Below are 15,874 nucleotides of genomic sequence, written 5' to 3'. Positions count from 1 at the left end.
AGGGTAAGGCACCACCAAGGGAGGGCTAGGGTTAGGTGGGGGACAGGGGTTGGTTTAGCCTACTTTTCCTCTCTTGTTGGGATTTCGGCTTATCGGGCTTCTGGCGTCGGTATTTCACCCGGTACCTATTCAGCCGCTGTGATATCATACCCACAAATTTACAGCGCCAAGTATTAATCTTTAAGAATACCTTTACATCTTTATTTTTTTCATTTCTAAATGAAATTCTGCATAAACATATTTAGTGAACATTTCATTCTGCATACATTTTGAAAGTCATAACAAGACATAAAATTGTACAAATGTAATATTATTATATCATATATTTGATTGTTGTTGTTATATTGCGTTGATCATTTATGATGAGATTATTTTTGTGTCACTTGGAGCCCCCCCTTCCTCTGTTCCCCGGACAGTGTGAGGTAATAAGTTGTGTGAGTGAGGATTGTGTAGAGAGCAGCAGCTCTGGTTGTGTGGGCTGGAAGCACCAGCTACAGTAACAGGCAGCTTCTCAATCACTAGTGGGAGCTGCAGAGAGGGACAGCCAGGCAAGAAATGAGGTAACAGCTAAAAAGAAAGAACGAAGGCAAAGCAGTGAGCAGCCTGGAGTGAGAGAGTGGCAGCCACACGTCCTGCACCCGGGAGGACAGCAGTCTCACAAGTCATCTGCCGTCACTGTGTGCTGTGTGTAAGGACTAACATGCAACTGCACTTTCTGCGCTCTCAGGTAAGTAAGCAGAACACAACACAGCGTCTCTAATGTTATTTGTATACCCAGCAGAGGGGCACGGGAATACTGAATGACCTATTTATGTGTATACGATGTGATAACACACAGCGGAGTCTGGAGACAGACGTGATGAACACAATTACTAGTTGTACAATGTAAGGTTATGGTCTCCGGCTGTTGTGCAATGCGTTGTGCAGTATGTAGCAGCAAATTGCCATCACTAACTGTGCCTGAGAGTCCTGCAGCAGTTGTAGAATTAGGTCGCCGTCTTTCATAGAGATATTTCTTGGTATATCATTTGTAAGAAAACTATTTAGAATACAAAGTATTGTAAATGTGTGATTAGCAATGGTTGGATGAGTTACACCCGAGCTCTGGATCATATACATGGCTGGATGCCTGTGGAGTTATATCAGAATAGCATATTACAGGGACCTGTCCTTACAGGACACAGTGACCATACACAAGTCACCTGGGCTGTCAGTTCTTTCTGCATATACAGTACATGCGGTTCCTGACTTCAGTGCTCCAACAGGATATGCCATCCTGTTTCAGTAATATCTTCTATTGTGATTATAGTTAATTAGGTAGGTAGTTCGATAATAAAATAAGATTTACAATGGATGGAAATACTGTGCCATAAACCACACTTCTAGCATGATAAAAACATTTTACCATCAAAGCCTCATACAGTACCTGGGAATGGGACCTCTCATCAGGTACTCAGTGCAAGGAAAGGAATATACAGTATGTATGTTTAAATAAATGTACCATATTTATCAAATAATAAAGTACGTTTTTCATTTTCTCTTAGTGATAACTACTGCCAGGCGAACAACATCCACACTAACTTGTGGGTATTTACCTGACATTTCTGACTTTCAACAGTTTGATTTATATTATTAGTTACTATAAAATTCTCTTTTGGTGCTTTTCAGATAAATATACTATATAAAAGAGTAATGTGCAGGTGTGAAAATCAATTGAACTGAAGATTGTCAGGCTCAAAATTATACAGATTTTTCTTAGCTTGCTAACCAAGTACAAATTCCGAACTATAATAAAATGAACAGAAATCTGTCAATTCATCAGTTTCCGTTACAAGCGGATATCAGTAGGTACCTCATTCAGCAAGTTAGCCCATTTTTTCACATTTTTGAATTGATCAAATTTCAAAGAACTTGGTGCTATCACCAGTGAGGATGTGTAATAACGGTGTACCCAAATCATAGTTTAATGCTGAACAGGTGAATAACATGTATGGACACTTAATTAGCTCCACTAGTTCTTTACATGATTCATTATTGCAATATATTAAGTGTATATGCCAAACAAAAATACAAATAAAGTGTTTCATCACAAAAAAAGTGAAAATTAATGATGTACTGCCCATGGTATTGAATTTGAAAGTGTGTAGAGGGCATTTTGGAGGTTGGGTCGCTTTAATGGGTGAGTGAGAAAACTCATCCAATAGAGACTTCTGGGTCTTTTGGACTGATTTTGAGTCGGATGGATCTTTGCACACAGATACAATCGTTGAGTTTTATCATACAATGCATGCACATATGTGAATTTATGCATGTTTGCATATGTTTGTCCCATTCAGTCAGGAAGTTCTTTGCTCGATCTGTCTTTCTGTGGAATGGGCATTATGGCGTGGGAACTGGGCAGTGACAATGTGAGTGCAGGGAACTATTCCAACTTGTAGTAGTGTCATGGCTGTGTCATGAGAGTCATGACACTGGGGCAAGTGCTGATACCAATGAGGTTGGTTGCGGCAGCTTGTGCAAAATCAGTGAGCGGCCTGGCTTCTCGGCTGCAGACACATGGATTCTTGATTAGCTGAATGGATTCTTGCATTAGCATAAGGTAGTAAATCTGGCTTCCATGGCTGCCTGTAAATACAGCTACTTTGCGTCCGATAGTCCCTCTATCTTGATTTGGTGCCCTTCTATTTGTAAGTATTCAATAGGCTGACCTCATTACTTGGGGACTCTCTTTATCTATTGAGTTCTATAGATGGGATGTAGTTAATAAACCGGCGGACTAAATGCTGGCGGTCTACATCCTGACAGCAGAAGCCCGACAAGGGACCTAAGATAGGCATCAAAATACCGATGCTTATCTTAATCCCGACAACGGAATGCCAAAGGACGCCAGACCGATCGAGGTAAGTCCGGCCATCCTTAGCACTTAGCCATGTGGGGGGGGTTAGGTTTAGGTACCCCCAGGGGGACTTAGGGTTAGGCACCCCTGGGTAGGGTTAGGGTTAGGCTAGAGGAAGGGGGGGGTGAGGGTTAGGCACACCCCAGGGAGGGTTAGGTTTAGGGTTTCGTGGGAAGGGTTAGGTTTAGGCACCCCCGGGCGGGACTTAGGGTTAGACACCTCCCCGGGAGTTTTAGGGTTAGGCACCCCTAAGGGAGGGTTAGGGGGGGAGAAGGGTAGGGTTAGGGTACTTACATGCTCCGGCAGCTATTACCCAACCCCTATGGATGGTATATGTAAAAAAACAACATCTTTTTTTTTGCAAATGGAAATGATAATAGACAATAAATGAGTTGGATGTTTGCACATTTGTTTCTTAGGGGTCTATTCATCATCACTTAATATCTAGAAAAGCAGGTGAATATTAAAATTTTTCACCAGGCCATTCAAGAAGGTAAAGCAGGAGATATCACAGATACACTTACCTTTCTCTCCCGGAATGGCCCGCTGTCCCCATACAGTAGTATGGAGACAGAATTCATTAAGCTCTGAAAATATAATATTTTTGGAGCTTGACTGCGGGAGCTTTTGCCTTCAGATGGCGTTTGCTCCCGCTCGCTGGGTGGCTGGGGAGGCACTGGCTAGTATCAGAACCAGATTTACAGATTCATATATGAACCAGAGGTTTCATGTGTGCATTATACAAAGGTGCAGCAGTATATAGTGCTGGAAATTTGGTGTGTTTTGATCAGGGATGTGTGGAAAAGGTAGACAGGGGAGGCAGTGCCTCACTGCCATACACTTGATACTCTAGAGTTTTGACTACAAAAACAGAACAACACAAAGTTCCTCTGTCCCGAGACACGGCCGTACTTGCGTCTTTTCCCACAGTCTATTGTATTACCTTTGTGCAAGGACTGAGACACCCACTAGCACTATCAAAACTTGCACTAGCTCTATGGTATGTGCAGTTCTCCGTCTGAGTATGGCCTTCGATGTGAGCGGTTGAGCGTCTCTGTACACAACCGTTGTCAGCAACACTCCTATAAGACGCAACATCTGTGCATCTAAGCAAATACCCTGTTACCTTCCAGTCACCATCCAGGAAAGCCCAATAGAATTCTGCAACCATGCACCTAAATTTGTGCGAATCAGACACATGCACAGACTAAACACATTAATCCATTGCGACTTACATCGCTGCTGCGTCCGACTCACAATCAGGCCCACTATGTGCTGCTTTGAACATTCTGAGGACATGATTGGTTACCAGTTTTTCTCACTGGTCCATGTCAAAGTTAGGGACATACTACTGTAAGTGGTGCAGAACAAAGGATGATATAAAAAAACACATACTGACTCTAGTTAAAGACAATGTGTAAAATAAAAATAAGTTGCTATAATTAATAGTTTTGACAGCCTCAGACATTATTTCAGAGACTGAACTACCTTTCCTTCTTTTTTGGTGTTATACTTTTGACTTTAATAATTATTGTTCAATTTTTTTTCTTGTTGCTTAAAGGATGACCCATGTTCGTTTGGCTTTTATAGGTGTGTGGTCTATGGAAGGGGTGTGCACATTTTTGTATTCTAAAAGGCTAACTACTGATAATTGTGCAGCCTCTGTCTGCAGCCCCTGTGGGCTGACTTTCTCCTCTGGCGTCCTATGTGCTTGGACATGTCCCTGAGCTACTTCTCTATATAGCGGACATAAAATACCCTAACAGAGACCCCATTACCATGTATCACCACCGCTCAGGACAAGGAGTATCTGCTATAACCCTACAGGCTGTATGTGCCCATACATCCCAGTGCACTACAACATCCAGCATACCCTTTACTCTACAGGCTGTATTTGACACACCATCTACAGCCTGTACTTGTGTTTAACCCTGTGTCCTACACTACCTATTTCTAACTGGTTAATAAACTAACAACCAGGTTAAGCTGTCTGCTGTATGGACTAACTTCTATTTGCACACCCACTGCGCACCCATCACAGCAGCACCTCTGCATACCCTGACAAACTCTGCCAATACTAAAGTCGGTACACACTAGACGATGCCTAGTGTGTACCGACCTCGGTAGCGACAGTTCACGCCGTGGTGCTTGCTGATGCCGGGAGCAACGGCGAGTGCCATGCTGCTTTCGGCAGCATGGCCCACGCTGACGAAATCGCCCATTGGACCTGCATTCAGGTCCGATGGGTGAATTCGCTGGCGACGCGTTGGAGCACTTGTCGTCAGCAACATAGCCGGCACAGACTGGCCGATGTGGATATATCGTCTAGTGTGTACCCGGCTTAACACGTTAACCATATGGACTCATCATAGTATCTGACCATTTATTTGTGCCAGGCTGAACCACAGGACCATTGAACCGGTTGTTGGGCCCATTCACTGAAGGGGGGGTGGCAAAATCCGAGATGCATGACCACACCCCCACCAGAAAAAGATAATGTAAAATACTATGTATGAATCCTGGAAGTAGCACTGCACACAACATTTGTCATTTGGGCATTTGTCCACCTTAACAGCTTTCCTAGGCCCCTGCCCAGCCCATCCAAGAGGCCAGGGCAGGGTCGTAAGTAGGGAAGTGCGACCAGTGCCATGGCACAGGGCACCACAGGGCAGGGGGCGCTGTTTGGGCCTGTCAGTTTTGCTGTTTATTATCATTATTATCATTATCACTTGTAGCTTCCTCTTCTTTTATCCCCAGCATCTCCTGGCCTCCCCTATCTCTTCCCTGGCCCTTCCCCATGAGGCCATGGCCCATTTTCATCTTATGTGCCTATTTAAAAAATCAGGGGGGGGGGGCAATGCTATCTCTGGCACAGGGTACCAAAAAGTCTAGTTACGGCTCTGGGCCAGGGTCCTGGTTATTAGTACCTACTTCCCCCTCAGTGCCCATCTAACCCTTTCCAGCTACCCAATTTCTTGCTCCTCCAGTTTCCCCATAGAGTGCTAAGAATATGATTCATACACTGAGAGCTGAGCTATGTACATGAAATGTATGTGAAAGGCTGTTAATTTTGTAATTGTTTGCAAAAAAGTAAAACATCTAGCCTATATAACAAACTTTTTAGTACATTTTTATGTGTACATGTATAAACTGCTGCACTACTGTACAACACTGAACATCACCTTCGGTTTGGTGTTCTCCAATTGTTTGTAAAAAACATTTACTTACAATGTGTTGTGTATACAAGTTGTACTGCTTAGTTTGTTTTGAAGTAATAATACAATGTGACATGAGAAAGGTTTGTCTTAAACAGTTTAGCAATTTAGCGAATTGGACAGCAGGGTAAATAATTGTATTATTGATTTGTCACTGTATTTTTTATTGAACAGAACTTGAAACAGACAGGCTTGGAGTTGCCCTTATTATAATTTCTGTCCCTCTTCGCTTGCCAAGCTATTATTACTATTATCCTTTATTTATGTGGCGCCACAAAGGTTCTGCAGCGCCTTACAAAGTACATAAACAACTGAGCAAAAAAGAAAACAGCGACTTACAGCACAAAACAATGCAGGACAGTTTATAGACATAGCTGCAATAGCGATCATAACACTCAAATAAGCAGCAGGGCATTATTCGGCACAACTAACAAATTTGAACATGTCTCTCTCAGCACCCCACATACTCAACACCCAACACCCCTCGCCCTGTAAGTGCATAAGTAAACTTAATATTATTTAAGGGGACTTATAGAGAAGAGAAGGTCAAAGGGGCTTTGGGCACACTGGTACATATATAATGATGTGGATGCCTATGCTTGCTGGCATATTACAATGTTGGCAGCTTTGCTTGCTGGTATGTAACCAAATTGGAATCTCTGGATGGTGTATAATTACCTAGGCACCTCTGCCTAATTGTATATTACCATATGGATCATGGCTACAATATAGCACTTGACAGTTGGAGTTGTGTCCTGCGCTCCCTTCTGTGTTATCTGGTTTGGTGGAGTATCTCCTTACCTAAGAGAGAATTTTTATTTTCCCCACTGCCAGTTCCTGGCTCCTATATAAGCAGACTGAGAACACCAGAGCTGGGAGTCTGTATGAGGCATGGAGTCCCCAGGATCTCTACCCCCTGTGGGTCTATAAAGTGTCCTCCTGGCTATAACCAGATTTCTATTGCTGCAACCATTTGTTTTGATGGAAGTTAAAATAACAATATTGCATGTTTTATGATTGACTGGTTCTAAGAAATCTATCAATTTAAAGACATTATAGACTTCTATATTGTTAACAAAATTATTACATTTATACAATTTTAACTAAGAACATCTATCTTTCTTACACTTACAAATTATCACACATCAGGGTTATCTTTTTTAATCTTTTTTAACCTGTTACACTATTTTATTACAGTATGGCACTTCTAGTTTATTAAATATTAGATGGGATGTGTTCCTGGCTAAAATATAGTCATGTGGGCATTCGTGCTTAATGGCATATAAATGTGGACACCACCTGAATAGTGTATAAATGGCTTAGTACACCTACCACTATCTTATAAGTACAGCTGACTGATGTATAATTAAGTGGGTACCTTTAGAGTGGAAAATTCTTTGTGCAACTCTACTAGCTGTTTTGTGATCAAGGGGCGGATTCTGTGTTGGGAGCAGAGCAAAAAAAAACAAGTATCTTTGCACCTTGGTAAAACCATGCTGCACTGCAGGCGGGACAGAAGAAAAATGTGCAGAGATTTAGATTTGAAAGGGGCATTCTCCAAACTTACAGTATATCTAATTTGCAGTGTAAAAATAAAGCTGTACAGCATTTTAGGGTACATACAAAGACTCCAGTATTTACCCCGCATCCTAAAAATAAATAATTGTATCTGCACCCCTTTCATTGCAATATGGTTTGTTCCAATTACAGTTATTTGCTTTTTTGATTTGCTCCCAACTCAGAATCAACCACATGCATACCTCCCAATATATAGGAGGTGGGAAGAGGGACGCTTTTCGTTAGTGCCGTAATAGGGCTCAACTGCACCCCGTGCTGGCCCCTGAGCGCATGATGTAATGGAGCGGGCATGACGTCATTACATAGCACAGCGGGGGCTCCGATCTATTGTTCAGACTGCAGGGTTCCTTTCTGGGGCATCTAAAGGATGCTCCGGGCAGCACTGCAGCAGTGATCCTGGCTGAAGGGTGCTAGTTAGAAGGAAGTGCTGCAAGGCAGCGACGGTGCCACCCACAGAGCCCTGAGCTCTATGAGGTGGCACTGCTCTTACACCCCTTGTTATAGCCCCGCTTTGCATGGGCACAGAAAAAAGGTGTGGTCTCACAGAAAGTGTCTTTGTATCATGCCCTGTTTTTGTCACTCTGGGAATTTGCCCAGCGCAGCACGAGCTGCAGGGCTGCTCCAGGCTCTCCTCCACACTGTTTAGATGGCGTGCGCCGGCTCCCCCAATCTTTCTTCCCCTGCAGGAGGCAGGACAGTGCCCAGGAAGTGAAGCTATCCATCCTAAAGCATGCACTATAGATGGTATATAATCTTGTATGCACCTTAAACTGGTATATTAATATGTTCACGTCTCAACCGGCTGGAATATTGTAGGCACCTCTATCTTATAAACAATTTTCTGACATAAAGTTTAGCAGGTATATAATCATGTGGGCTCCTCTGTAGGTTCCTCTGTGTTCATATGGGCAGCTCTGACAAGTAAAGAATCATGCGGGCACTTCTGCTGTCTAGTATATAATTATGTGGGCACCTCTGGATCATATTACATCATTAGACACCTATGCTAGCAGGCATATAATCATGTGGTCACCTCTGGCTGATATTTAATCATTTGGGAAGCTCTTTTTGCTGCTATACAATCATTAGCCCACTTCTGGTTTATGAACAAGTTTCACTGAGGATAGAGTAGAGGTTGTGGAGGGGGCTCAAAGATTCTGCACTGCCCAGAGCTTTTTTAGACTCAGGACCAGATTCAGCTTCAGACGGAATAGCTAAGCTGCTCGCACGCAGTTTAGCAATTCAATCTGTGCTGATATGGTACTGCAGCAGGAGCCATCACACCTCCTGCTGCATTACGTATCCGAGCAGCGTTGTCCAATGCAGCATCGCATACCCTGCGGACCATCGGGCGGCTAAGGTGACCCATGGAGTCACATAGCCGGCCGTCGCAGCTGTCAGGCCTCTTCCCTCCCCCTAATGGCGGCAACACGCCTGCGTTTCAGGAAACGGAGGCCATCGCCGCCCCCAAACGGCAGCAGACTGTCAATCACTGACAGTCTGCTGCCAGTTTACGTGCAGGCTTGCAGACCCATTTTGCACATACGCAGAATGGGTCTGGCGTCTGCGCAGATTCCCGAACATCGGGAATCTGCGTTCAGCAGCTGAATTAGGCCCTCAATATGGATCTGCCATTATTCTAGTCATAAAAAGAATGATGTATTTGTTTTGTTTTACTTTTCTATATGAATCATTTAGACAACATCTGACTTCATTGTCTCCATGTATTCTGCACGATCAAATACAGTGGGGGCGATTCACTTGTTATAGACACCCCCTGCTGGGAGTCTATATGAATAGGTGCCTGACGGAGCAATTCAATTGAATTGCTTCATTTGGATCCCTAAAGCTGTGGGGGCACACAATGTTTCTCTTCGCCTCCTAAGGTGCGAGAAGAAATGTGTCCAAAGCCTGATTTTATGGGTGCCCTGAGGGTGGTTTGGGCACCTAACCAGCCTAACCACTACTTTAGACAGGTTTAACTCCTGTGCATGGCTAAACCCGGTGCTTGTGGCCGCGATAACTACTAATGGGTGCCCGAACGGTGAAACAATTGAATTGCTCCGTCAGGCCCCTATTAGTATAGACACCCAGCTGGGGACATCTGTAACATTTGAATCCTTAGAATGTAAGCTCTCATGAGCAGGGACCTCTTCCCTCATGTGCTTCTCTTTACATTTTCTTCTACTCTCTACTCCCCATTAGGGCACCTAACACGGGACCGCCAACTCCCGGCAGCTTATTGTGAGTGCTTTAATCACTATTTCAGCAATGTATATAAGTTGTGTCCCTGTCCTGCACTGTAATGTACTGTAAGTTACTTGTTTCTTGTTCACTTATTAGTTCTATGTACTATGTAAGGCGCTGCGGAACACTTGTGGCGCCATATAAATAAAGGATAATAATAATAATAATCGTGACCAGTGAATTGTTGCAATTTTACTTAATGCAACATGGATGCCACGATCGGATGGAGAGGAACCAACATAGTTTAGCCCAGGGAATTATGAGGTGTACTATGAGAAATTACTGCATATGAGCTCACAGGGATCCAGAAGGAAAAGAGAATTCAAAAACAAGTCCAAGGGCGGGATGCATGACAGCGCATTCGGGATGAGATGCATTCTGCTGTTCTTCGCATGCATGCCTTTGTTTGTTATGCCATTTTCATGAAGGTATGCGCAGAATGTCACGCACCGCGGGGGGGTGCTGGGAGGGATCCGATAGGCTTCTACAGGGTAACGCCATCAGAAGATGGCATTACCACCACATCCAAGCCATTCCAGGGCCCTTGGCGCATATGATAAATGAGATCAAACCTGCATTTTTGGGGTTTGACACCATTTCTCTCGTTGCTGCATCCTACCCCAAATGTCTTGTAAACAGGAGTTTTAAAAACAAAAATTGCAGGAACAAAAGTAGCAAGGTGATCAGCTGAAAAATTCCTGTTAGGTTGAGAGCTCAATTTATACTTACAGGTTTCAGGGGATAGATTGTAGCCAGGAAGTGAGTGGGTGCCGGCCAGGGCATAGGGGCAGCAGCTGACTTATTGCATGCTGATAAATATTGTGTATCTCTGCTTATATTCAAAGTTAGCTGTCTGCGAAAATAGCTGTCACCAGTATCAGAGCGCAGCTGCACTAGCTATATCCTTGATGTTGGATGAGGAGTGCTCTGCGTTATCTCATTTTCAAAGAGCAGCATAGCTGGCGGTCTCTAGGACCTGCCACAGCTCAGCAGGAGGCATGACTTCTGACATACGCTATTGTTGGCGCTTCTTTCCTCCTCAGCCTGCCAGGAGTGTAAACGTGCCCTCTGAGATTCCCAGCCATAAAAGCCACATACAGCCCTCCAGACTACTGCAAGTGCCCTGTAGGACCACTGTTATTAGTAAGGGGCATAGTGTACAACATCCTACTGTCCTGCGCATTACAAAACCCAGAAATACCCTTACTCTGCAGGCTTCACCAGCATAATTATTGTACCTGTTCATCCCTGTGTCTCTATGCCAACTTGTTATTCTAGTTCTTAAACCTGAAACCTGGTTAAGCTGTACCACGTGTGAACTAACTGCCACCAGCACCTCTGCTGCACAACTAACTTAACGCCCTGCTGTTGTTATATACATATATTTCCATCACACCATCTATCAAGTTACGTACCCCAGTGTCTTCCCTGATCACCCTGCCAATAGGTCATGTGCCCAGGCGCACTCTGATGTACTGTGCTAATACTTAATGCAAGAGGTTAGTCTGAAATCAGATGGATCTCTGCATGCACTTATCTCTGAATCACCTGTAATTGTTTGCATGCCCATGACATGCCCTTGAAATACATATCCTATGTGTGAATACCCAGTTATATCCTCTGAGCCACAAGTGGAGAGGCAGTTGAGGTGTGTATGACTCTGAACCGCCCGTAGTTGTGTATGCTTGGCTACAGAGCGTGTTTAGAGTGAAATATCACATGATCTGTCCAAAAACCATGCATATTTTTCTGGGAGTATGAAGGAGGAACACCTGACCGTGCACCAAAGGTGCAAAAATAGACGTGGCCTCACAGGAAGGGGGCATGTCATCACATGAAGGGGTGTGGCCTCACAACACGCCCCTTCCCCCATGTTTACAGCACTTTGGGAGTGTGCCCAGTGCTCTCCGAGCTGCTGGGCTGCCCCCAGGCTCACCTCACTCTGTTTAGATGCCGTGAGCATGCAAAGCAATAAAATCAAAAGTGAAAACAAAACTTTAGCCTTGGAAAGAGTGCTCAATGTAACTACAGAAAAAACATTTAATCAATATTTGCATATATCCCTTCACACCGCCATGTTGAATGCTTTGTGGCTGATTCTGAGTTGCTCGCTGCTGTGATTGTTCGCATCTTTTGCTATAGTCGCATCGGCAACTTTATACTAATGCTAGTAAATGCACAAGTGTGCATCTCAATGTGCAAGGGCTGGGACATTCAGGTTTTCGGAATTCATGTGGCGCTGCACAGTATGACAGATGCCTGTTAGTTTTATCTCGGTTTGTTTGCTCTATATCCTAAATAAATTACAGATCTGTATTCCGTTTCAAGATTTCATGCTCCCTCAATCTGCCCAGATTGCCCCCCCTCCAGCCCTCCCTACTCTGTGATCAACTTCTGTCACCTCCCCTTTCCTGTCAGATTGATTACATTCACTTCTAACCTCTTTAATTCCCTCCCCTCTCTACCATGGGATCGGCTCTTTGCCCCTGTCCACCGCTTTCTTTTTGGCTTCTGTCACCACACCTCTCTGATCAACTCTTTGTCCCTCCCCTCTCCTTTTCTTATTGGCTTCTGTCACCACCCCTCTCCTCAACTTTTCTTATTAGCTTCTGTCACCACCCCTCTCTGATCAACTCTTTGTCCCTCCCCTCTCCTTTCTTATTGGCTTCTGTCACCACCCCTCTCTGATCAACTCTTTGTCCCTCCCCTCTCCTTTCTTATTGGCTTCTGTCACCACCCCTCTCTTCTCCTTTTCTTATTAGCTTCTGTCACCACCCCTCTCTGATCGACTCTTTGTCCCTCCCCTCTCCTTTCTTATTGGCTTCTGTCACCACCCCTCTCTTCTCCTTTTCTTATTAGCTTCTGTCACCACCCCTCTCTGATCAACTCTTTGTCCCTCCTCTCTCCTTTCTTATTGGCTTCTGTCACCACCCCTCTCTTCTCCTTTTCTTATTAGCTTCTGTCACCACCCCTCTCTGATCAACTCTTTGTCCCTCCCCTCTCCTTTCTTATTGGCTTCTGTCACCACCCCTCTCTGATCAACTCTTTGTCCTTCCCCTCTCCTTTCTTATTGGCTTCTGTCACCACCCTCTCTTCTCCTTTTCTTATTGGCTTCTGTCACCATCCCTTTCCTCTCCTTTCTTATTGGCAGGTATGAGTTAAAAAAAAAGTCACTACTTTGCTATGTAAAGTAATGAGGTGTTCCCAGGCATGACCACAAAATGTTATTTGAAAGGTCTTTTAAAAAATACTGTATTAGGAGACCTGAAATAATGGTGGTAGACTGAACATGATTAGTAGTACTCGCATTACTATAAGTGCAATGTATATTTGTGAAGTAGGAACAGAGCTGAAAAGGACGCTTCCCATAGGTGTCCCCACTCCAGTGAAAACTGCTTGGGACAGTAATCGCAGTCATAAGCTGTGCACCCTGTGGAATTTCACTGTATCACATGTATTCTGTCAATTTAAGTTAAATGATCAGAATATATAATACAATCTGCTCTATTGACTAATAACAATGACTCAAATCAGATAAAAGTCAGATCCTAGGTGCTACAGTATATATAATAAAACAGTGCCAAAGGAGCTACCCCTTGGGATGCAGTCACGAAGCCACCGGTCACAATGCCGACCGCCGGCTTCCCGACTGTCAAATCACGGCAAGGTACTAATGACAGGCGCCGAAATCCCGACTCCTCTCATTAGACCTACGCCAGGAGCCCGACATCCGGCACACCGATCGAAGGTAAGCCGGGAGCGGACAGCCGCAGGGAGGAGGGTTAGGTTAGGGGCTCCGGGGGGGGACTTAGGGTTAGGCAGCACCCCGGGTGGGTTAGGGTTAAGCTAGGGAAAGGGGGGGTTAGGGTTAGACCCCCCCCCGGGAGACTTAGGTTTAGGCTGCGGGGAAGGGGGGTTAGGTTTAGGCACTTAGAGGGGGGTTAGGCACTTAGGGGGGGAGGTTAGGCTTAGGCACCCCTAAAGGAGGGTTAGGTTAGAGGGTAGAATAGAGTTAGTTGTACTTACCTTTTTTCGCTTCGGGATCTTCACCCCTGCCAGGCTTCCGCTGTCAGGATTTGAACCATGCGGCCGATGGTTTTGCAGTCTTACTAAACATTACGGATGTGTGTAAGATAAAGTGGGCGTCTTTATGGTGTGCTGCAGCGGCATAGCTATCGCAATGGATTAGCATACTATCGCAGTGAGACCGTGCGTAATTGCTATTGCAATCACAGTTGCGATCGGTAGTGAATCAGCCCCACAGTCCCATCTGCCCCATTCTATATCTGCCACTGAGCCAAACTTACAAATGTAATACTGTACATGGGTACTAAGACGTTACTGGCTTTCCTGTGTTTTTTTTTTAAACTAATTTTCTCAGGTTAGTTTGATAATTTGTAGTCTGGAGACCTATGGAATGCATACTCTTAGTAGTGTTGCCCCTCTTATAGCATAGTAAGGGGCTTTCTGACCTGTCTTCCTGGTTATCCCACCACCACTTTCCCCATCTGCCTTCTCCCTGAAATATATATACGAATATAAGAAAGCGTTGACAATTTTATCACTTTTATTATTAGGATTATATTATTATTTACAATTATTTTGATGGTAACGAAATAATCAACAAATACATAAAACTTTTACTGTAAGTACGTAAATGTCCAATGTGCATATGATTATCACAGGTACTTCCGAATCAGAACTATTCTACACCAGTGAAACAATCATACAATAAATAACTCAATATCCAACGGAATATTGGTGTTTGTTTCCCGTTGCTAGCTAAGGGTTAATTTAGCAGGATAGATCAGAGTCACTATGACAGCAATTGTTAGTAATAAGCTTCAAGCATTAAATCACATGTAAGACATCTGGACATAACAAGAACTGTGTAGAATTTGTCTCTTGTTAAATGGCTGTAATGGTTCTTATTAAGCACCCTCTCCAACATGCCCTGCTCCTTACTTGTCGTCACCTCAGGCCTTCCCCTGGTAATACTCGCGCTCTGTGTCCTTCCAACCCAGTCGGAAGCCAGGCTTAGAGCCCCTATGTCAGAGGTATACAATCGGGAAACCGGCTGCCTTAATACCGGCATCCGGCTTCCCGACTGTCATATCCCGGCGAGGGTGAAATGCCGGGCGTCTAGATGTAGACGCCTGACATTTCCGGGAGGCACTTAGAGGGGAGATTAGGGTTAGGCACTTGGGGGGAGGTTAGGGTTACGCACCCCTAAGGAGGGTTAGGGTTAGGGGGATAGGTTAGTTTATACTTACCTTAGGGACGATCAGGATTTCTAGCGCTGTCGGGCTTCCGCTGCCAGGCTCTGCTCATCTGTCGGCCAGGCGCTGCCGGGAATCGAACCGCGGCGGTATTTCATACTGATTCCATGTCAGAAGTATAGACAGAGTTGAAACGGATTGGGCATGAGCATAGGAGATTTAATTGAATATGGAGATACTTTGAAAACAAGCGAAAAGTGCAAATCGGAGAAAACTTTTCTCCAAACGGCACTTTTTGCAGCTAATTGAATACGGCCCTTAGTTCTAAATAGAGACGTGCGCCGACCCTCGTGTTTTGGTTTTGGATCTGGATGTCCCCTGGTTTTGGATCTGAATCTGGTTTGGGATTTTTTTCCTTGGTGTTTGTTTTTCGGTTTTGGTTTTGGATCTCGATTTTTTTCTTAAAATATCATAAAAACAGCTAAAATCACATAAAATGGGTCTGTTTTTGTTCCTACAGTATTATTAATCTCAATAACATTTATTTCCAGTCATTTCCAATCAATTTGACCATCTCACAATATTATTTTTTTCATCTAGTTAAGGCCAAAAGGTTGCATCCAGCTAGCTGGCTGACTAAGCTAAGTGACAGTGGGCAGCACTAACATGTGGCAGTTCAGCTTAAAATTTCCAACATGGATACAGTTTGTTATACAGTG

At 44.2% G+C, this 15,874-nt stretch overlaps 1 protein-coding gene across 2 annotated transcripts in view; it reads left to right on the top strand.

Moving 5' to 3' along the window:
* Positions 1–486: 486 nt before the first annotated feature.
* Positions 487–15,874, top strand: part of BMPR1B (bone morphogenetic protein receptor type 1B) — a 519,259-nt gene continuing 503,871 nt past the window's right edge. For both annotated transcript variants that reach the window (XM_088464464.1, XM_088464463.1), the window contains exon 1: positions 487–727. The gene's annotated coding sequence lies outside the window, so the exon portion shown is untranslated. The remainder of the gene's footprint in view (positions 728–15,874) is intronic.

The sequence above is a fragment of the Taudactylus pleione genome, unplaced genomic scaffold (assembly GCF_031769625.1).
Source record: "Taudactylus pleione unplaced genomic scaffold, aTauple2 ptg000055l, whole genome shotgun sequence".
Lineage (NCBI taxonomy): Eukaryota > Metazoa > Chordata > Amphibia > Anura > Myobatrachidae > Taudactylus > Taudactylus pleione.
This window is presented reverse-complemented; position numbering and strand designations above follow the sequence as displayed.